Genomic DNA, 24,600 nt, shown 5'->3' on the forward strand with positions numbered 1-24,600 from the left:
AAGTTCAAAAATGTAAAAAAAATAATAACTGCAGCCAGCAGCCATGAGTTTATGATGCATTTCTCTTGTAAAGCGATTCCGAGTGGCATTTACCTTTAAACACAAAGAAGGTCTGGATTTGTAAGCTAAATCGAGTTTGCGACAGGCTTACTGACAGTGACGTTTACATCTCGGTCACAGTTCATTAATCCTTGGTTTAACCTTTTGGGCTGTGATGGGTTGATTCCAAGATTTCATGTCAAAGCTCAGGGTGAAGTGTCTTGCTTCAAAAGTCTGAAAGCAAAAACAATCAACAAATGGGGGGAGTCTGATTCGCTGCGTGATGCATCATTACTGCATCATTACCACGAGTGCAGAAAGACCGAAAGAAAGCCATTAGACCTAACAGAGATGGGATGGAGATGGAGATGGAGATGGAGATGAAGGGAAAGTGATAGGGAGAGGAAGAGGTGACAGAGATTGTGTGTCCTGCAAACAACGTTAGTTTGGACCTCATCAACCCGAGAGTGGAAAAACGACAGTAACTTCCCTCTCACTTTGTCTTATACCTTCCTCTGACTTTATTCTCTTTTGTCACTTTGTCTCTCTCCATCCGTTCCCTCACAGGGATCCCAGTGCCGGCTGATTGGTCATACAGTATGAGTGAGCATGATTGTTGTAAACTGGAAAAGAGAGAACACTTCCACTGATGAGGGGAAGGGTACCTCCCTCTGAGAATCAAACCACTTGGTGCGGCGGCTTCCGGATGGCAGCACTGGGGTTTCTACCACATGGACACACACACATTCACGCACACACACTCATCCTCTCTGACTCTCGCTCATTCTTCTCCCTCCAATCTTTCCTCTCGCTCTTTTTTTTTCTCCCTCCTCCGTCTGTTTGTTGTGCTCCACCTCCCTGGGCTCTTCGAGTGCATTAATCAGTCAAGCCACAGCGCCACAGCTATTACTCATCTGGTCAGAATAAGAGAGGGAGAAAGAGGTAGAGAGAAAGAGTGCATAACCGAAACAATGAGAGAGCGAGAGAGAACAAGAGAGAGAAAAGAGGGAGAGCAGGAGTAAAGGAAAGAAAATGGAGTGAAGTGAGAAGAGGTAGCTGCTCTGTATTCATTCATCTTCAGCTATCTCTCCTTACCTCAAGGCTTTTCATCTCTCGAACCATCCATCCATTCATCCATCCATCCACTCATTCAGCCCAGCACCCAGCCATGCATCCATTCATTCACCTATTTATAGATGCCACTAACTCCCCACCCTCCCACCTAATCATGCATCCATCTTTCCATCCATCTTTCCATTTCCCCTTTCACCTCGCTCCCCATCTTCTATCCATCTCTCCATCTCTCCCGTCTACACCTGTCTCTGTCTTTATTTCTTTCCTCATTTGTCCATATCGTATTTTCGCTCGCTTTCGGAGAACGCGGCGGGCCCAGAAGGAAAATAGTGGGGGGAAAAAAGTGAGAGATGTGGAGCTGTTTTGCTGCTCAGCAACGGGGTAAGGCAGATGTAGGGAGGAGAGTTGATTTTTTTTCAAACACAAGGACAAAGAATAGCTCACAGTCTTTCTCTCATATTACTTCTTGCTTCCTCTGTAATGTTGTGTTTAGGCAGACATGATCTCAAAATGACGATGCTATAATTTAATTTTTTACCATTTTCACCATCTTAGTTTGGCCTGTTAGCATACCTACATTAGCTAATTAGCACAAACAGTACAGGCTGATAGGAATGACAGTAGTTTTGCAGGTATTTGGCCATAAACCAAACAACTGGATTCAATTTAAATTTTGATCTGATGATGGCACTTAGAGCAAAAGTTAAGGAATCCCTAACCTGACACGCCAGATGGTTTGTTACACAGAACCATCTGAGAAGTCATCATTGGAGACTGTTTGGAAAAGGGTTGGCACTTGCTAAAAATACTTGGCAGGTGATTGGATGAACCATCTGTCAATCGAACTCTTGCCGAAGCCAATCGGGACAAGAGCGAAAACATCGCCTCCATTTCTGATATAACTGATGGAGATGCCATTTTTGTTTTGAATGAATGGTCGCTTCACACATAAATAAGCCACGCCCGTTGCTGCCAGTAGCTCCTCACAGGGCGCTGATTGGTCCGTGATCTGGCTTGCCGGACACAAACACATGACTTGAATCCTGACAAGATGGTGTGATTTGTGATTCTGCGATTCTCACGTGATGTTGTGATATCACGAGAATCCAGCTGCCTTGCAAGGTAAAGGGATCTCCAAAGTGATTTATTCTAATCAGGGCATATACCAAATTCCATGGCAATCCTTTCAATAGTAGTCAAGACAATTCACTTAAGAAAACCAAATGTCAACCTCATGGTGGCGTTAGAGGAAAAGTTAGGAGATCACCAATGTCATTGAGGAAGCTTTCACACCTAACCTGTTTGGTTTGGTTAACACAAACTCAGATCCGTTTGCCCGGTTAGTGCGGTTTGTTTGGATTGTTGTAAAAGCCGTCAATCGAACCCTCCTGCGGACCAAACAAATGAACGGTCCACTTTCAAGCAGACTCTGGTGTGGTTTGTTTGTGGTGTGAAAGCAAACAAACCAACCACTGGATTTTATGATAGCAGATATGTGATTTGACCATGATTTCTAAAGCTGAACTAATAATTCCATCTGCTGACTTTTCCCTAATTAATAGATCAAAACCTGTTAAAACTGCTGTGCTTGTATCCGACACTTTGTACTTTGTCAGTTCATTAGCTCCATAAAAAAAAAGTGTGTGACAGTGATCCCACAGTACGCCGATCATGCGACTCCCCGACGTTCGCACCAGTCATCTGGGAGCGTTAAAGTGCTGCATAAACTTCTGTCACTCACTGGAATTTGATTTCCCCATGTGGGTCCTGATGATGTTGGATGGCAATCACCAAAACAGTCAAATCAACGAGTTACCTGTCAGTCTGTATAACTTCATGTTTACTCCTCTAGTTTGTTTGTAAAAAAAAGTCAGTGTGAACAGGAACTGGACCAGAACTAAAATGCAACAATGTATAATTTTTACCCTTGGTCCGGAACAAATTAACCGGACTACAGGTGTGAAAGATAAGACATAAGATCACACCATTTGCATGAAAAGGGATATAAATACCATGATAATGTGCAAGGCATTTAGCGTTTACCGCTTTTTTGATCTCTGCATGTCTTTTGTGCACCATGTATCCTGTACTTACTGCAACGTAAACACATCCATGTTTTAATGCTACAGAGTTAATGACATAGTATAAAAAGCAAGACAAACCACTTATGGTGGGCAGATAGGGAGGTGGATGGACCCAACAAACACTGGACTTTAAACCAGGAGACCCATGTTCGAGACTGTTGTTAACCGATTTTTTGTTATACGTTTAGTTACATTAGTGATGTTTGTCACGTATTATTGTTGACGTTTGTCAGGTGTTTTCCGTAGTTGTTTCCGCACATGTTTTACTTAGTTTACTTACTTATTTTAAGCCCAACCATAACATGTCCCTTACCCTAACTAAGTGGTTTTCTTGCCTAAAACATGTTTGCATGGAGGAAAAATGACACGTGAAAATGCTAAAATGTGTACTCATGACACGCAAAATGTCTGTGTAATGTCGTGGTCTTTATACACCTTCCCATGAGATTAGGTTTCTAAGATATATATACTGTGGGACCATGGATGTCTGTACAAAATGTTACAGAAAAATCCATCTTCTAGTTGTTGAGATATTTCAGTCTGGACCAAACTGACCGACCTACAAACAGACCGACATCGCCATCCGTCGAACCGTGCTGCTAGAATGGCTAAAAAATGTGAGATGCCAATACTTTTAAATTCTCATAAGGGTTATCACATATCTTATAAATAAGGAGAACACCAAGTGAAAGTTGTCACATAATATAGATTTACAGGAAAAACCTGTGAACACAAAGAATCTCACGCCTTGTGGAAGAAATTGCAAATGGGGCAGATGGCTCTATGAAGCAAGTGATTCTTTGCCAACTCTATCTAAAGGTTATTGTGCAGGCAGTGAGCAATCAAGCCCAAGTTTTATGGTCACCTTATAGTGCTTCGATCCATGCCGTGATGTGTGTGTCTAATCCATGCACACGCACAACAATTCAGACGCTTAACAAGCCTTTAGGTAGGCTCCCCACGCCTGAGGTTCGCTGGGTTAATGCGAGCGACTTAAAACTGTACATGCACCCGTGGACACACATGTATGCCACATTCTGGGTAGGAAGCATACAATTACCAACATGAAGGCTTAGCGAGCTCCGGGTTTGATATTCAGATGTATTTTCAGTGCTGCCACAACACGCTCATACGCTCGTGAAAAAGAGGAGACGGAATGAAAAACAGCGGCAGGCAGAAAGACTGACATTTGCATTTCATTAATTTGACTGACGCTCTCATTCTGAGCATCTTAATTGGAGTGCAACAGTAGAATTTACAAAATCCTACCAAGAGGCTAGAATTACAATAAATAGTTATGAAACATGGATAGACAGGATACTTGAGGATAAATTGCAGTATGGGGGGAGGGAAATGGGAGAGGCAAGGAGACAGCCAGTGGGAACCACTGGAACCACAGCCAGACTGGGAATGAATTGAAAGTGGCGCACTAAATGGCCAGCGGTGGCTGAAAAGCGGAGCATGCTGGTGTGTGTTGGCCTGGCCGTGTGCATGTGTGGATCCCTTTGCAGCCTTGTTTGCCAGCAGCAGGATTTTGTATTCAACACAAGCAGCCAGTGGAGGGACTGTGTGAGGGGGATAACATGGGAGGGTCTGGGGAGGTTGAAGACGAGGCGTGCTGAGGCGTTCTGGATGAGTTGTAGGGGCTGGAAGGAGTGCAGCCGCAGAGGGAGTCGCACTAGTCCAGACAGGAGATGACTAAACTTGAGCGAGGAGCTGGACACAGTCTCTGGCGGGGAAAAGGACTGATGTTGAATTTGTTTTACCAGGCTGTATTGTGGGTTTAGAGTCGGGCTAAATCTTTGGCATTCTGGACGGCAGTCGCCATTGTCTTGTCAGCAGTGATGAAGGGGATCTGGTAGAGGGCAAGATTTCCAAAGGTGACAGAAAACATGGATATCGTTGAGGCTAAATTGGAGGTGGTGGGGCTGGCATTCAACAGGCGATGGCAGGGAAGCAAACATGGCTCCATGAGAGGCATACAAATAGAGCTGCAGATATCAAATTTAGTGAAGTTATCCTGAATGTGAGGCGACACACTAAAGCACAGATAATTAATATACTTAAAAAGCGGTGATATTAAATGCCTTTCCTTCCCCCCGAGCATTTCTTTTTGTATTACCCTGCCCGGGCTGTAAATAGACCATGTATTTATGTACAAATTGGAGCTCCCCCTTCAACCCACAGCTCAAATAAAATGCATGAGAGGAAATTAATAAATAACAAATTGCCTTCAGGATATCATCACATTGAACACTTCCTTTCTTGAACACACAGAAATAGTGGCTGGCCCCAGGGATAAACTTGACATATTTTGTTTTTCTAAAATTAATGATTTCCCACACACAGAGACAGCTAATAATGGTTCGCCAGACGGTGATTGAGAGGAAACTGCCAGAATGCCCTGTTCTGCAGTTTACATTTCGTTTCTTTATTTTTACTCGGCTTTGAACTCCACCCACTCCCCCGCTGCTGACGAATCCCGAGAGAGACGGCGAGCGGCGTTGCAAGATGGTCATGATTGTCTCTTCGCTGTTTGTGATGTCATAAGCGTTGTTTATTTTTAAAGTGAGCATTTGTGTGTGTTTGTGTGTGTGTGTTTGCACATGTATATCAATGACTGTTTTGCATATGAGGTTTGAAATTATTTAGTATTAATATAAATCAATCAGGTTCTATTTTAATGGTCTAAACAATAAGGTACACAACAATGTGAGTACTGGGAAACAAATGAGGAACTAACTGCTATTAATTAATGAGTAACTCCCTATCAAATTGTATAGAGTAGATAATGATTAGTCAATGATTAGTTAATGATTATGTGTTACGTGAAAACAATGTGAAAGCAGGGAAAGTGTAGTAATCATAGACTGTATGCAGACTGGTTTGAATGGAATTATATGGCAACTGCTTGGTTCCAGGTTTATTTCCTGTCAGCTTATGTCATTCACATACACTACGACAGGAATTAAACTGGGACACATTTGGAATGTTTACGTTTACGATTGTAAAATGGTCTATAAGAAGTGGACGTAGTCACCGTGACGTCACCCATTGGTTTGTGGACCGCCGTTTTGAAGCCTCAAGTTCAGCATTTTGGCCGTCACCATATTTGTTTTTTGCAACCAGAATTGACACGAGAGGATGGAGTTAAGTACAACCAAATGCTGAAGGCATTTTAAGGGGACCAAAAAGGTTATAATTAACTTTCATGAACTGAAAACAAACTGTGAAAGCCACGCCCTAAAATGTACCCTGCTTTATCGTCTATTTTACTCTAAATAGGACCTAGGACATAATTTACTCAATGAACATTATGCCGTATTGAAGAAGACTTGAGAACATAAATTCATGTTCACAATGTTTACCGAGGTAATACATCCAGTGAGAAGTTAACCTTTCAGAACCGGAGTTTGCCGCCTGGTTGGGATGAACCTAAAGAGAATTATCACCTGAATCTGCGGCTCCCCTCGGCTTTACAGAGCTTTACAGTAAGTTTCAGCTCATTGTTTAGCTGTCCGGCCGATAACTTTACTGTTTTGGTGCACTCTCACCGCTCTTATAGAATACTTTGCGACTGGTGCAGACCCAAAACAGAGCTAAAAGAGAGTGAATATTGGACTTATATCCGTCAAATGGACGTCAATGTTGTGTTCACAGTTAGTTTCTGTCCCCAAATGAACAAAATGATTGCAGATTTAAACGAGAGGTTCGGATTTTTACGAGTCCATGTCTTAATACAAAACTCACATGCCCCTATAGACATTAAAAGAGTTATTGGTAGCTGTAATCACTCCTCAGTCCATACTGGCCGTGAAGTGATGTCTTTGTGATTATCATTGTAAGATGAGGAAAGGAATCTACAATCAAGTACTAGTATAGTGTAGGGTATGTCGAGAGTGAGGCAACTAAAACACTTGCTTAAGGTTATGGTATGAGAATGTATAAGCCCGCACAAACTGTCAGGCAAACACATTCTCTGGATAGGATTGCGGTTACTATCCCCTTTGCTACATAAAGGTCACACTGTGTTCTGCATTGCCAATGAATGTTGGCATTTGACGTAAATCGTGAGGTGCATCGTTGTACGAAATAGATGTAATCCTTGCAGGTACTAGACTGCTCAATCCCAGCTTGTTCTACTGTACAGTGACCCTTTGTCCTTTTAGCTGATGAAGAAATATCAACCGTGATGTGATGGTGGAGTGGAAGTGGTGCTCAAAACCTCTTATGTATTGGGACTGTAAATACATTAAGCTTGATATCTGGATAGAGATCCTTTGCAGTCAGTGACTCTCTAAAGTCTGCAACCCACAGATATCGGGACACTTGTCTCTCCATCTGCCAGGCTGTACTACAGTCATCTTCACTACTTGCTTATTTCAGTTTTTTGTTTCCCTTCAGTCTGGTCTTCAGCAAGTGAAACACATGCTCATAGTGTGAGGTCAAGTGACTGAACAGTCCACTACGACACTCCTCGGTGGCCTTCTCGGGACCATTATGCTGCTTGCTGCTGCTGCTTAGTCTGCAGCTATATTTAAAAAGAGCTATGATTCCTACTATGATGCCCCAATATGGATGCAAACACCCTTAAAGAACGCGCTGCTCACTCCGGCCGCGTGGCTGCTCTAACCTGTTAACATGGATGTCGAAATAAAAAAAAAACTATGCCTGTGTGGACGGGCCGTCACAGCGGTGCTTTGAGCAAACAAACACAAAACTTTCAATCAGGAGACAGGTGTTAATGTTGTAATGTTGACTTATTTTGTCATGTCAGTCTTTAGTCACGTGACTCATCGGTATCGTCGGTCCTGTGAGTCGTTAGTCAAGTGAGTCGTTAGTATCGTCAGTCCTGTGAGTCACATGAGTCGCTAGTCAGTGAAGTTAACGGGATGGTAAAGTCAACTGTGATGGAATAGAAGATTTGCATCATGGATGTACAGCCATACAAATCTGCAGCGACTGCATGATGCTATCATGTCAACATGGACCAAAATCTCTGCGAAAATTTCCAGCACCTGGTTGAATCTATGCCACGAAGAAATAAAGGGTCGTACACATGCCGCGTCTAAACACGTGGAACGCCAGCCGTGACGCTTTTTTTATTTTTTCTCCCCAGTGTGCTTGGGAGGCTGCGCTCCTGACGCGCCTGCCGTTAGTAAGCGACCAAAACCTGCGTGCTGCGACGATGATGAAGTTACTGTAATTTAGCAGAAAGCCTCACTGACTAAACTAAACACAGTCATTCTGGCTGACCTTTCAACCGGATGTAGAGACGTCCTCGGACGGAAAGGGTGAAGCAGGTAAAATAGTCCTAGGGACAGCTCGTAAAGCTCTGGGTAGTCCTGCACTAAAATGATTAATTTCTCCTCCATATTTACTGTCGGCTGTGATTGGTTGTTCCTCATCAAATGACGTGGGCGGCGCTGCTGTGTTCCAAAAGTTGAACTGTGTTTTTATCCCAGGGTGCAGCCGTCGCACCCCGAAAAATAGACACTTGGGAACGCATGCGCACCTCGACGGCATCACTCTCGCACTGAGCGCGTACATTAACAAAAATGGATTTGAGGGCACAAAAAACGCAGCATGTGTAAGGCAGTTCTGAAGGCAAAAAGGGGTTCGGCACGTTAATAGCAAGGTGCACCTAATAAAATGGCCAGTGAGTGCAGAAGAAACACTTGTGTGTGATCGAGTAGTGCTACTGGTAGCTTGCACTGTACACCCAAGTGTTTACTGGGTTTACATGGGTTACATTTGCATCATTCTCATGCCAACATGAATGATCAGTGATTAACCTTCAATGCTCACACAATGACACTTCTTATTATTATGAATTATTGCTTCTGCATCTTTCATTGCCCGGTCAGAGTTATGGACAAAAAATATTCTTATTACCAGTGCTCTAACGCCTACACAAACTGTATAACATTATTCAGCTTTTTACCCTCTGTCTGGCATATATCTGTACCTCTGCCAAGTCTCTCTCTCTCTCTTTCTCTCTCTCTTTCTCTCTCTCACACACACACACACACACACACACACACACCAGTGACCTTGCCTCCCTGGGGAAGGACCATGTTTAATTGTTCATCAGCACTTTTCTCAGTGTTCCGCAGGCAGGGAATTAAAGGAGAGAAGGAGAGGGGGAGAAATGAGGAGGGAGGTAGAGAAGTTGGCTCCCGGGAGGATACCAAACACAAGGAGGGAGAGAAGAGGAGAAGAGAGGAGAGGAGAGGAGAGAGGAGAGGAGAGGAAACCAAGGCATGTGCTTAATTGTTTTGCAAGCAGATGGACAAACAGTCAGGCAAACACATTCTCTAACTTAATCAACTCCAGCATGATGAGCATCCCGAGAATAAGCCCCGTAGCGTCATGAGTAATTGTTCTATATGTCTAGTTAGATTCCAATAAGAGCGCAATAGCATTGATATATTGTTAACAATATGGTGAGTAACTGGGGAATGATATGCTATTTAAACCTCCGTAAATCACAGTGAAACATGAAACCACTGCTTTAATGGTAAATATATTGGTCCCTCAGCTCTTTTGTACCATGTATGCTGACTAATCATGTGCTGACCAAATAGGCTGTGATGTGTGAAGTGATATTCACTGATTTATTTCCGACTCCCTTGCTTTCCTCCCCCCTTCCCTCCTTTTTCCTTTCCCTCCTCAGAACTTCTCTTGGTGCTGTTTTCTTCCCTCACTTTCATTCTCTTTGCACCTCGTCCCCCCTCTCTTGCTCTCTCTCTCTTTTCCTCTCACCCTCTCTCTCCAGACTTCTGACTAGATGGGGTGGCAGATAGTGATGAGCCAGCAGTGGCCATGCTCGGCTGCTTTAGCTAATGGAACTCTCCTGTCTCTACAAGGCCTCACAATTGTAGTCTAGGACCAGGGCCTTATCTCATCATCTCGGTGTGTGTGTGCGTGTGTGTCTGTGTGTGTCTCTGTACGTGCACGTGCATGTGCATGTACAAGGCTAGCACCTTTCAGCACGTTTTGGGTCACAGTGAGCAGACGAAGACTAGATGGTTTAAAAGTTAAAACTTCAAAGGTTAAGTCCCTATTTTTCAACTTGGACTCTATTTTCCCATGTATTTGTTTCTAAGTGACTAATGGGGACAACAATTTGTGTAATTGGTTCAGTATTGGACGAGAACGCTGCAAACAGCAGCCGCAAAGCGGGCTGCAATGTAATTGCTCAGGGCAATTCCTCACTCTCAATGGAGTGCTACAGGAATGAGTCTTAAAACCCCGACATGAGTTAGCATTTTAGCACTTCCGGTTCCCTTTGTTTTTTTTTAATGGGTTCTTAGTTAGATGCCTGAAATAAGGTCTGTGGTTAAGACAAGCTGAAGAGATTTTAACGTTTTGTTCTATGACATGAAATACATCAGTAAATATCCCACTCGTGAATTCTGAAGCCGTTATGTGTCTTAAAAAAGCCGGTTGCTAACAAGAGGCTAAATGAGACTACTCAACTCACGCCGACTCGTCTGCCTTTACAGCCTCGTTGTGTATCAAACGGCTGTGGGGGGCGGCTGTGGATCAGAGGGTAGAGCAGGTCGTCCACCAATTGGATGATCGGTGGTTCGATCCCCGGCTGCTCCGGTCACATGTCGATGTGTCCTTAAGCAAGACACTTAACCCCATTATTGCTCCTGAAGGCTTAGCCATCGGTGTGTGAATGAGTATTTAGATTAAATCCTGATGGGCACCATGCATGACAGCCTCTGCCATCAGTGTATGAATGTGTGAATGCTGACATGTAGTGTATAGCTCTTTGAGTGGTCGGAAGACTAAAAAAAGCGCTATATAAATGCAAGTCCATTTACAATTTATACTCGCGCCCATACGACTGTGGTTTTGTTCGTTTATAGCTTAACTTTTTACTTCTGGCGATTACACTCACACTTCAAAAATCTTAGAAGTGATGTTCATATGTGAAGATTGTCTTGCTGAACAAAACTTGTAAGTATCATAACATTTTTTTTTCCAACAGAGCTTACATATTCACTTAAAGTGCTTGTTTTTGCCACTGACAGGCTCATATTGTTATTATAAGTGTCTGACTACATTATGGAAAGGATCCAATGGAAAAATACAATGTTTTTCTTTACCTTTTGCTTGATCTGGTCTGTTTTTTATTGTGTCTAACCTCATCCACATTGTCAAATCACCTTAATATTCAGCCATGACATCGGAAATCTTTTAGATAACACTGAGCTACGCTTTCTGTACTCAACACAACAAACTCTGCCTGGCTGGTGTTACCGGCACTGCTCTCTCCAACTCTCACTCACGCTGTAAAATAAGAAATTTTGCTCCGGCTGGTGGGCAGTGCTTGGTATTTCCTCAACTGATCTCAACATGGCTCCTGGGTCACAAACTTTAGCATTTTACAGCTAAACAGTACACTAAAAGATGTTTCTGAAAACATTTAAGGTGAAAAATAGGCATTACAGTAACAAAATAATGATTTGTATTTGATCAGCACTGCGTAATTTGATCGTTTGATCGGTGTTAACGTGTGACTGACAGCTGCTCAGAGACGGAAAGGCTCCAGCTCGGATCTGATTGGTTGTTTTCCTCGGGTATGTGAAATCTTGCAGATGCCATTAGGAGCACCGGAGGACACTTGAGGACACCGGAGGACACAGAGGCACATGGTTGTGGCACAGATGTCTCATGTAATGACCGTATAGTGCTTTATAAAAATAACTTTCTTGAATCATATTTGCTCCTATTCCACCCACTGCTGCTTTAAGTAACTGTCCACGTCTCTATTTACAACCTGAGGTCTCAAAGTAGTGTCAGTATGTGGGCTGTGGGAAAAAGATCATCTAGATCATACGTGGGGATTTGGCAGCATGTTAGTCTAATTAGCAAATAAAACATCGCTTATCAAGTATTACTTTTTTCATACTTTGCAGCCTACGTAACATCTGATTTCATCTACATCTAAAGTTAGCGTCAGGTGTCAAGTTCTCTTTTATGAAATGAGAAAATTAGTGTTAATAAAACTGAGGGTGTGTAAATTTCTCTCTTACAGTAATATACTAAAGCCAACTGCAACTTTGTACCACACTTAAACAAAGAAGTGAAGCGAGGAGAGCCAAGGTCGGAGCCACAGCCCTGTGATAAAACATGTAGCGACTCCCTGTATCTGACAAGTGCTACAGCGGGTAAAGAGCGACAGTGAAAAGAGAGAATTTTTTTTTTTAGCTATCACTTTTTCATATTCATCAATATTTCACTGTTTGCCACTCTATAGGCGATTGTCCCTATGGCCCACATCGAGGGCAGGAAGTGCCGGTGCATGCGCTGGTGTGTGAAATTGTGAATGAATGTGTCTGTGCGAATGTTCTAAAGAAGAAAAAGGCCGACATATTGGAGTGTTGCATGTGGGTGTGTTCGGGGCGACGCTCGCAATCTCATTCACTGCACTCTTTGTTTAAATTCACATCCCTGCTTTGCTCGGGGCTGTATGCAAATGCACGCTTAGAAAAGCAAATGATGTAGGAGTGAAATCAAGCCCCATTCAGTACATTAATAAATGTATGGAAAGAGCAGCACAGATTGTTTGCACAAAACTCGTTCCCCTCCTCTGCCTTGTTCTATTCCGTACAGACGGAACTGCCCCTTGGCCTTATTAATGCAATTAAATATGGTAAACTGTGTGTATTTGTGTGCACGAGCGTGTTTGTATGTGGGCTTACATTCACGGGTTTTTCTGCAACTACGGGCATTTTTAAGTCCCAGCAATGAAATTTGGGATTCATGTTAAAATTGGCAGTGCAATGCTTGATAAATATTTACACAGTGTTATTACTAGGGCTGTCAATTGATTAAAATATAAAATATAAATCAAAATAATCGTGATTAATCGCATGATTGTCTGTGATTAATCGCACATTTTTTATCTGTTCAAAATGTACCTTAAAGGGAGAATTGTCAAGTATTTAATGCTCTTATTAACATGCGAGAGGTCAAATATGCTCGCTTTATGCAAATATATGTATATATTTATTATTAGAAATCAATTAACAACACAAAACAATGACAAATATTGTCCAGAAACCCTCACAAGTACTGCATTTAGCATAAAACATATGCTCAAATGTCAACATGGCAAACTGCAGCCCAACAGTCGACAACAGCTGTCAGTGTGTCAGTGTGCTGACTCGACTATGAAAACTGCAAGTGATTATCATAAAGTGGGCATGTCTGTAAAGAGGAGACTCGTGGGTACCCATAGAACCCATTTTCTGTCACATATCTTGAGGTCAGAGGTCAAGGGACCCCTTTAAAAATGGCCATACCAATTTAGCGCACATTTTGACCGTTATATAACCTCCTTTGCCACAACCATTGTTGTATTCCTTAGGTTTTCTAGTTTCATATGATACCAGTAGCTTCACCTTAGCTCTAAAACTGAGGCCGGTACAACCTCCGAAAAAATCAATTGTTTCACGTGACACAAAAAATTAGTGGCGTTAAAACAAATTTGGATTAACGTGTTATTATCGCGTTAACCTATAAAGCTCTAGTTATTACATACTGTAAAATGAGCTAATGAACTAATTAGACGACAAATTTATATGATTTTTTCATCTAAATGTATCCGCCCCACATACTTCTGAGTCCTTACCGCGACACTGAACAAATACCATTTTAAAAATTTTATTCAAAGAAACACAAATCTAGTTTCTAGGGAAACAGAAGTTAGCAGGTGAGCACGTGGATGACAGGTTGGGCCGCCCACATAGGTGACTCTCAAGATCAAGAAAAACAAGGTTAAGGTCACCATTTTCTCTTAAGTATTTACCAAACAGCTCATTAATTGTGTATTTTGAACTTAATTTAAACAATAACTTTATATAACTGTTGAATTCATGTATATTAGATGCTAAGAGTCAAAGCTCATATAGCAGACTTTGCTAGCTGCCATTTATATGCAATATTAGCAAAAATATCATTCCGCAACATTTCCTTAACTAAACACCTACAACTGTTGCGATAGACATTAAAACTGCAGTATCTGTCATAAAACACAACATATTTTATATTTTTTTGTCCATGAAGTGTGACATCTATGGTTACTGTCAAATTTTTTCGGGGTGTAAAGAAAATCATGAAATCCCCTATTTAAAAAAAAAAAAAAGTTTTTACATCAATATTTACAATGATGCACAAAGCTTGATGGAAATTTATTTAAATATCTTCAAAATATTATAGAAATTAAAAAAGCAAAAGGTATAAAATGAACATTATTGTAATGTTGTGGTAAGGACATTTAGTAAGAACAAGTGGTGAAAACCATAAAAATAAACACGTTACAGATTAAAAACTTAACCACTATATGTAATTGTGTGTACCTGTTTATGTTTTACATACTCTGATAATTAGAATAAAATTCATAGAGTATTGATGGTGTTGTTACTCTTACAGTAATGAACTCCCTGTTTTCTTTTCACAAAGGAAGAGCAAAAGGAGACAAAGAGAGAATGCTGATAATGCTACAGTAATAATAGTTAACATGTTAATGGATTGTTCTGATAGATTTATTGACTTAGTTTTTGCAGAGCAGAGGATGGGAATGTGTGACACATACACACACGGTCTACACATCTACAGCCTGTGTGTTTGTCTATTGATATGTATGGTTTGTCCCTGTCACAACCAGTAAAGCATGTGACCTGAGAAAGACAGCAGAACTTCCAGAGGAAGAAAGAAACTGATGGAGCCTGAAACACTCCTCACTGCAATCCTCACAGCATGAAATACGAGCACATCACAGTCACAATCTGCGCTGTGGATGGACTGCTCAAAGCTCAAGACATACACATGAACTGCACACACACACACACACACGCACACACACACACACACACACACACATCACAGTTAAAAATTCCCTGCCCAACTGCTAAAGCATGAGCTAATTATTAATTAAAGCAAATGTCTGTTAAATCTGTTTAAGTACGTTGGTCCTCATTAACTCATACAAAGGCTTTTCATTACAGGCTCAGCCCTCTTAGGTATGAACACACATTTATACACACACACACACACACACACACACACACACATGCACGCATGCACGCACACTCACAGTGCCCACACCTACAACACATAATAACAGAGTAATGTACTGTGTGTCTTCGGTTAGTCATTCAGTTTAGTTAGTTTTATTCAGTGAGGCTACAGGAGAAAGTTGGTTGGCTGATAGGTCCCCATGGAAACTGGTGGTTTGTGAATCAGAGTGGGAGGTCTTGCTCATGGTATTGTTTAGTGTTCCTTTGGTTCATGTTGCTGACAATTTGTCCAACAATGCAACAAGTACTAACAAACAGATTTCTTCTGGTGTGTTGAGATTATACGTATTAGGGTCATTGTAGTTAAAAAATCACGGAGGCTAATATTCCGAGAAAAAAATGATGTAAAGTTGTAAATTTATGAGAAAAATAAAAATTTGGATATTCTCTGAGATTATAAAGTTAAAAATGTGCGAGAAAAAAATCTGAAATTCTCCGAGATATAGTCAGAAATTAACAAAAAATTGGAAAAAAAAATCTTCTTTTTTACAAATAGGGAAACAATTTCTGAAATTGTTCCAGTATTGAGGGAGAGTGCTGTAGATGGCAGCTGCTCACGGGCTGCAATATGGTGCTATTGGGGCAAGCTGGTACCGTCATTTATGTCCACTAAAAGTGCTTGTTTTTGCCATGACAGGCTCTAATTGTTATATAAGTGTCTAACATTATGGAAAGAGTCCCGGTCAAGGAGAAGTCTCGTACTGAAATCTGGCGAGGTGACGTGTTGTCAGAAGACAACGATGGAATAGTGGAATACATCCATGGTGGAAACGCGAGTGGCAGCTGGGCAGAGTTTGTTGTGTTGGAGTACAGGAAGTGTAGCTTAGTGTTAAAGATTTTCAATGTCATGGCTGAATATTTAGATGATTTCCACAACTTGGATGAGGTCTTTGAATTCGATGGCCGCCAGTATGCATTGGAGCCAGATAATATGGATATTCAGATTCCACAACAAGACTTTTCCTTGAGCAGGACTTGGACACAATAACAAACAGACTGGATCAAGAGACAGGTAAGAAAATGTTTCCTTTCTCTGTAGGGTCCTCTCCATAATATTGTCAGACACTTATAATAACAATCTAAGCCTGTCAGTGGAAAAAACAACTTTTAGTTTACATAATGTTAAATTGACGCTGCTCACTTGCCCTCGCAGCTCATTTTGCGGCTGTCAGTTACAGCGCTCACCCTCAAAACTGGACCAATTTAAAAAATTGTTGTCCCCATTAGTCACTTAGACACAAATACCAGGTTGAAAAATACCGAAGTTACCCTTTAAGCTTGCCTTGTATTTCCGTGGGAGAAATGACACATGTGAAGTGATTGGAACCACTGCCAAGCGGCACACACAGGCGGCCCTTTTTACAACTCATCCTCAATTTGATAGTAATTTCACACTTGAGAAAGGCGGCGATGACAATATGCTCTCAATGCATGTGGAGATCCCGAGCTTGTCGGATAGCACACTTCACAACATTAGCGACAACTTGAGTAATTGTGATTAATGCGCTCACTTAATTTGCCGGCAGTTCTCCAGCATGTTACCGCAGATGACGGGGGTCATTATGGTTTTGAAAGGGAACAGTGCTCGTCTTTTGTCAGCCATAATTCACCACCAGAGTTTGCGTAAAGTTGGACATAATATGATGGTTTTTAATAAAACACAAGTCTACAAGATGTTTTTTTCTGTGAAGACAAAGGATGAGAGAGAATTAGCAAGGCAGAATTTGTGAACGGATTAATTTTATCCGCGTTTTGCTTCCTTAATTTCGGAGACATAAACAAAGCAAAGGCAAGTAGCTGATACCGTATTCTTTTTAAATATTGAGTGTTCATCTAAATCCCCATCATCCCATCACACAGCAGTGCGATGTGGAATACAAAAGTGATTTATGGCCTGGATTTATTAGCAGTATGGCTCAAAGTAAACAAAAATGAAAAAATAAGTTATTTGTTTCCCTTATTCATCTAAAGTTTCATTTCCATCCATTTATTCTGTCTTTGATTGCCCCCCCTCCCCACACACATACACACACATACAGTATATACACACTTTGAGTTCCATGGGTGCACTTGTATGAGATTTGTTTACTTTCTCACATTGCCTGCAGCTCTTCTCTTCCATCCCAGCCTACTTCTACACGTTGCTAAGTAGGTAGTTTTTTTTGTTGTTGTTTTGTTTAGTTCTGTAGCTGACAGGGTTATTTGCAAAGGAACTTTCATTTCGGTGGGTTCTCTAAACACTGAGCTTGATACATACCGTTTGAATTTGCCTGGGAGTAAAGGTACACAAATATTTTAATTTATTTTGTTTTTTTTAGTAGGTGTTTGATTGACAGGCAGATAAATGTGAAGCTTTGGGCAAAAGAAAGGAAAGTGTGTTTGTGTGTGTGTGTGAGAGAGTGAGAGAGACAGAGAGAGAGAGAGAGAGAGAGAGAGAGGGGGAGTTGGAAAGACAAGAGCACAAAGAAAACTTCCAGGTGGATGATAAACTGATCAAAGTAGGTTTAAGGTGTACACTATGAATTATACAAAAACTCAAACTGATGAAAGCATGCTTAAAGTGTAAACTATGAATTATACAAAACCTCAAAATCCTTTTGATTTGGAATTACTATTACTTCTACAATAATTATTATTGTCTCATTCCCTTCATGGACTACCACCATAATTACTTTAATATCTAACTATAAAGTGAAGAATCTCTGTCTGTGTGTATGTGGGTGTGTCCTTTGCATATCTTGAGAACCGCTCATCCCATCAACTTCACACTTGGCAGGTGTATTGGTGAGGACCCAATGAAGTGCTGTGTTGAATTTGGTGCAATTTAGACATGCGTCACATTCAATATTAAACTTTTAAATAAACAAGAGACCAGTACAGCAGTGGGGGCGGGACTTCAGAGCTCTGCAGACTAAATCTAGCATTTTGTCTGCAGCGGGCAGACCGCGGCTCATCGACTGCATTTATACTAATGTTATAGCCTGTGTGAAATGGATGCAAGTAGGGTGAGTTTTTCCCCGTGTATAAGACTGTATTTCCCCGGTGGCAGACTTGATATTAACTTATAACACTGATAACGTTACCGCCAGTAAAATACCTCCACTAATTAAACCCATGCTGTACTTTATAACCACAGTGGTTTTGTCAAAGTGACTAAAACGACTATTTGGAAATTACCTCTGCTAAGTGTATTTCACCGGTGTTTCTGAGCGCTAGTTAGCCGCAATCTGGGTGTGTTCTTCCCCCATGATTAAGACTGTATTTCCCCGGTGTCAGACTTGATACTAACTTATAACACTGATTACGTTAACGCCAGCTAAATACCTCAGCTAATTAAATCCATGTTCTACTTTATAACCGCAGTGGTTATGTGAAAGAGACTAATACGCTTATTTGGAAATTACCTCCGCTAAGTGTATTTCATCAGTGTTTCTGACCGTGAGTAGCCACGACTTGGGTGCGTGATGCAACTTTGTCATGGCAGGTGTTTTGCAAGTCTTTGTAATTTGCGGGTTGCCCTCTATAGACACGATCGTGTATTGCTGAGGAAGATTAGTGTTAAGTGTGAAGTTGTTTGTATGATTGGGTCTCAAGAAAGCAGAAAGCAGCAATACCACAGGCCAAGCATTCATCCCGTTCAGAACAGGCATGTTTCCAACGGGCAGTGCACTAGTCTAACGTTAATACAAGGAATCTCTCTCTGTTTGTGGTAGTGTCCTTCGCATATCACAAAAAACGTTCATCCAATCTATTTCACACTTGGCGGGTGTATTGCTGGGGACCCAAGGACGTGCTGTGTCTAGGTTGGTGAAATTTGGAAATGCGACACATTCAATATTAATTGAATAAACATGCGAACAGCGCTCTGTGCGAGCATGTCGTCCACAATGGACCTTTACAAGCCACAGCTCATTGTTTGTAGTTGACTTTTGCTGCTGCATGCTGAATATACTAACATTACAACCAAACTCTTCTTCACTTCCCTGGAGTAAACAAGCGATGAGCGGTTCTCGACAACGCTGCAAGCAGCATTTCCAGGGGCCAAGCATGTTTCCATTTGTTTCCTCAACAGCTTGGGTTGATGAAGATGTAAAATGTGGTGTGTTGTGGGGGTGATTTAACTCCATGTCTTTATTATTTATAAAAAAAATAAAAAATACACAATATTAAGGAGTGTTTTTGAAAGGGTGAATGTTATTAATCATTTATGAAGGAGAAAAAACAACAAAACATCCAGCGTCCCTTAAATAAAACGCAATGATTCTCAAAACCATTTTAAGGACAGCTGGATTGAACGAAATTACCTGGCTAATGAAAAGTATAAAAATGAAAAAAATGACAAGTGTATCTGTGAGTAATAATAACATTTTGTTTTTTTGTTTAGTCTCTTCTTGTTTTTTTTCATAAAAGCATAAAAGTGTTATTTTTCTTTGCAGGGCTCCAATTGGTGCAAACGAACACTTTTGTTATGCGTTGTTAGTTTAGCTGCTCAGACAAAGAAAACAAGTTTGAGGATTTATCATTTGTTCCTCTAAAAAGAAAAAACAAGCAGTAATGTTTTTGAAAATGATGGGACACAAATTGTTCTATTGGGGTAAAAAAACAAGCACAGGGGAAACGAGAAAGACATAAAAAGAGAACCTGAGGTGTCTGTGTTGTGTTTTACCCCCCAGGCTTTTGCCTCTGGCTCTCTCTGCAATGATTTACAGCATTAAAGTCATAATATTAAGATTTTCATGAGATCAAACCCCATTTCTGATTGTATTTATGGTCTGTTTTGTTTGAGCGAAAGCCATTCATTCTCTTAATATTGACTAATTATCTCTCCATATACAGTAGTAATTTTTATTGGCAGAGATGGGGTCCACTATTCCCGCGCTGGATTCAGATTGCCTATCTAAATTTAATATCATAGGTATTAGCCTTACTGTCTGCTGTTTGCTCACTTTGCACCATATCAGAGCTGTATCATTACTGCTAATGGGAAACATCTCCCGCTGCTGTTGCTTCACGTTAATAGCTTTTATTTGGCAGAACACGAGGAAGCAGCAAAAGGTAGCGCAATGTGTTTCTCACTGCGGTTAGAGCAATCGTTAATCAAAAAATGCCTGTCTACACAAGAGAACAGTCACTTTCAGCATAATTTCATCAGCAGATGTTTTGCAAGGGAGTAACAGAACAAGAATGTTCACCTTCAACTCCTCAGGTAACCAACTTTATTGCGTCCACCGCTAGCGCTATTGTGCAGCATGACATCAGATCACAGTTGGAATTATTTTTGACTGTGTTCTTTATAATATCAATGTGAGTCTGTTTGGCAGCACTGCAAACACCAGTTGCTCTTCTATTGTATCTACTAGCACTACAACTTGACAAAAAGCATTTATAAATTTCTGTTACTTTATTTCTTTTGTTGGTATGCCACAAGAAATTGATTGTTCAGATCAACATGTTTTGAATGTGGAACACTCCCGGCAAAAAGAGACCCGTTCAGAGCCAGCTGGATTTCAAAACATCCTTCAAGGACATCCAGAGGAAAATTCTGCTCTGAGAAAGAGCTTCGGTACAATTTTTGTAAACAGACAAGGAGAATTTGATTGTTTATGTGGGCCAACGAATGTTTTGATGAAAGAGTCCTTGGGATGTGCTAAAATGGTAAATGGACTTGCGTTTATATAACGCCTTTCTAGTCTTCCAACCACTCAAAGCGTTTTACACTACATGTCAACATTGCCCCATTCACACGCACACATTTTTACACTGATGGCAGAGACTACTTATCTAATCTTAATGCTCATTCACACACACACACACACACACTCCTGCACCGATGGCACAGCCTTAGGGAGCAATTTCGGGTTCAGTACCTTGCCCAAGGACACTTTGACAAGCAGACTGGAGGAGCTTAGGCTGGGGTCCTACCTCCTGAGCCACAGCTGCCCTGGAATATATGGAAACAACTTCTTACCACAAATGATAAAACAAAAACACACGGAACAAACAGATTCAGTCAGGTTTTAGGGTATAACCTGTTCTCACTCCCGACTCAAATACCGCCAAATGGTAAGTGCCCGTATCGGAAACCGAGGCACTCTTTAGCAACAGTATGTGAGAGTCCGCTACAGTGTTAATTTTGGAAACTATTTTAGAAAAATAAAATGCTTATTCATTTTAGTCAAAGTTTTAGTCATTTCTAACCCTCAAAGTTTTAGTCAAGTTTTAGTTGACGACAACTCAAAACGTTTTAGTCCAGTTTTTGTCACCGAAAAGTAATTTGATTTTAGTCAAAATGTTTTCCCTCTGGGCGCCTGGGTTAGCTCAGTTGGTAGAGCGGGCGTCCATGTATTAAGGCTTGGTCCTGACCGCGGCGGCCCGGGTTCGAATCCGGCCTGTGGCCCTTTCCGCATCCACTCTCTCTCTCCCCCCTTTCAAGACTCCATCCACTGTCCTGTCATAAAAATGGAAAATGCCCCCAAAAAAATAACTTAAAAAAAAAAAAAAATGTTTTCCCTCTTAATATTGTCAGTATTTATTTAATCTTAGTCCTTTTTAAATCATCAGATTATAATTATCTGATGAAGTTTGCATGATTAAGAATGCAGCTTTCAGACAGTTACTCCGAGTCCTCCCGACTGCGCTCATTAATGGTTCAGTTGCACCCAACGGTCCGTTATGAGAGCCAATCCGCGAATATGCGATACCCTACCCGACCTGCAAACCGCCAACTTTATACATTATAGTGGCACAATTGTCAGGATTGAGGTGTGAGACAAGAAGGACAGAGACGAACTGCGCGCCGCCACCACTGCAGCGCGTCAGCGTCTTGTCTTAGTCATAGAAAAAAAGGTTGTTGATGAATAGATTTCGACATAGATTTCGTTAACAAAATTAACACTGGTCCACTAAGGGCGTTGACTTATTTTGTCACGTCATTCGTTAGTCACGTGATAAGTCAGTATCGTCAGTCCCATGAATAACGTGAGTCATTAGTATTGTCAGTCACGTGAGTCGCTAGTCAGTGAAGTCAACGTCAACCGCGACTGTTTCCTAACCCTAACTAACTGGTTGTGTTGCGTAAACCTGACTTCCTGTGAAAACGGAAGTTTATTTTGAAAGGACACTATGCATGTGATGAGCATATACTAACACACCATCTGCGGTCCGTCCGAAAGTGAGGCAAGATGGGTACCCTGTGTGTCGGTCTCTGATGCCGAGTGGCACTGACCAAGCGGCGGTTTTTGACGAGTTGGGAGAGAGAATGTGTTGTAGGGAAATGGAAATCCAGGCAAGACAAACCACATTAAAAAAATGTTTAAAATATCATGTAAACCGAGTCCTAAAGGGATACGTTGACCTCCATTAAAGACGCTGGGGTGAGCTCAGTGCTTGTGTAACAGCGACATTTTAGTTCAGAGATATAAATGTCTTATGGGGTAAATTTAGTAAGACTAAAGCTGAGTGTGATATATTAACACCTCCTGGCACATTCAGTCTTGGATGCATCGATGGCTATTTTTGTATGCATGAAGAAAACTTGGTTTACACCCTGGCCTGTTAATACTGTACAGTACACATACCCACAGCCAGTTAGGTAGCATCTGGTGGTGGTAAATCCTTCATGGCAGCAAGATTTAGAGGTGGCCATCAGTACAAGCCTGATGATCTGGCAGAGCGTGTCAGCCTGTTTTATCAATTTAAAAAGGTCACGCTAACAATTGTTCCCTGAATGGAAACGGTTGCCAGGAAGTAGGAAAACGGGAAGGTTAAAATAAGATGAAGCAGGGTTGTAGTCATAATTATGCTAATAGCGTGCTCACTCATGTTCACACCCATTGCACACAAACCAATAAATGGAAATAAATCTATTCACAAAACCCCGTCTTCGTGCGTGAGAAAAAAAGGACACTTAAAGTATCACAGTAGTCAAAATCGAAGAGGAAAGAAGTACAGCTACAAAACATCTAACTACATACTCTGTGTTAACCCTAATTAACACTCGCTGCCCTTCTCTCGCTCTTTCATTGCAGGGCCACCAGAAATTCCACAACCAAGTGTGCAGAATCCAGCAGAGTAAGAAGAAATGTTATAAAATAAAATAGTAACCTCAGAAGAAGACCATCAAAGGGGCACATTCAAAGAATCCACCAGTCCATTGAAAAAGAGCCAGAAAAAGGGAAGTTAAAAAAAAAGATGAAGTTTCAATGAAAGAAAATGTAAAATAGTAAAAAAAGACTTTTTCCTCCACATACTTACAGCTTGGTGACAATTTTAAACTAATACAGTGTCATCGTGTCATTTGATTTATCAGGAACCAATCAAGTTTGTTGTCCTTGAAAAAATGAGACCTCTTCCAATGAAAGGAAGGTCATGCTAAATGTCAAGTTGTTTTTCAGATGAGGTATTGTAATGGAAATAAAGCGTTGCTGTTGGGTGACGCAGTGAAAATGATAGCAAAACTGTAAGTTTCAAAGGCAGGTTGAGTCACTTCAGCAGCACACGTCCACGTCTTTCCGTTTGGGGAATATGAAATATACTACCACATGAACACCTTTTTTATATAGTAGATTTTCAAATATGTGCACAGTATCTACAATATTTTTTAAAATGCATGTTAAAAATAATTTGAATATTATTTAAAATATTTTAATTAAAATCTTTGTGTTCTTTACAGGAATATTTTTACATTTTAAATATGCTTATTGACCTTCTTGCCCCTAGTCAATTAGAGAAGATTAATAATACCACCCTCACGTCAGTAAGGCATTATATATAAGGCTACAGCCAGCAGCTGGTTAGCTTAGCTTAGCACAATGACTGTAAACATGGGGACACAGCTAGCCTGAAAATGGAAATAAAAGAGTATTTCCCAAAATGATGAAGTATAAACCTGATTGGTTGCAAAGAAGGGATATTTATTTTTCTGCTTCCTGATTGGTTGCTCAGTTTGCATAAAGAAGAAAATAAAAAAGGTCAAAACCAAAAGTTGACTTCCATGTCATTTCAATAAAAAAAAAATTGTTTTAAACAAACACACTCGTCGTCCTGATTGAAATGGTGGAATACATTATTAAGACCAGGGATGTTTTCTTACTAGATAGTCCTGTTACCATGGTAACATCATTTTTTGGTCACTGCAGGGGTGTGTGTGTTCACTTTCTCTGAGAGTAGTGAGGGCAAGGCGACCTCAAACTTCACGATGGCATTGAACAAAATGCAAGGTTTTATTTTTAAACTGGGAAAAACACGGTGTTTTTGTACAAAATATTTCTTGGCACCACCTCCGTAAAAAGGTTTTGATTTTTTTT

The sequence above is a fragment of the Sebastes umbrosus genome, chromosome 3 (assembly GCF_015220745.1).
Source record: "Sebastes umbrosus isolate fSebUmb1 chromosome 3, fSebUmb1.pri, whole genome shotgun sequence".
Classification (NCBI taxonomy): domain Eukaryota; kingdom Metazoa; phylum Chordata; class Actinopteri; order Perciformes; family Sebastidae; genus Sebastes; species Sebastes umbrosus.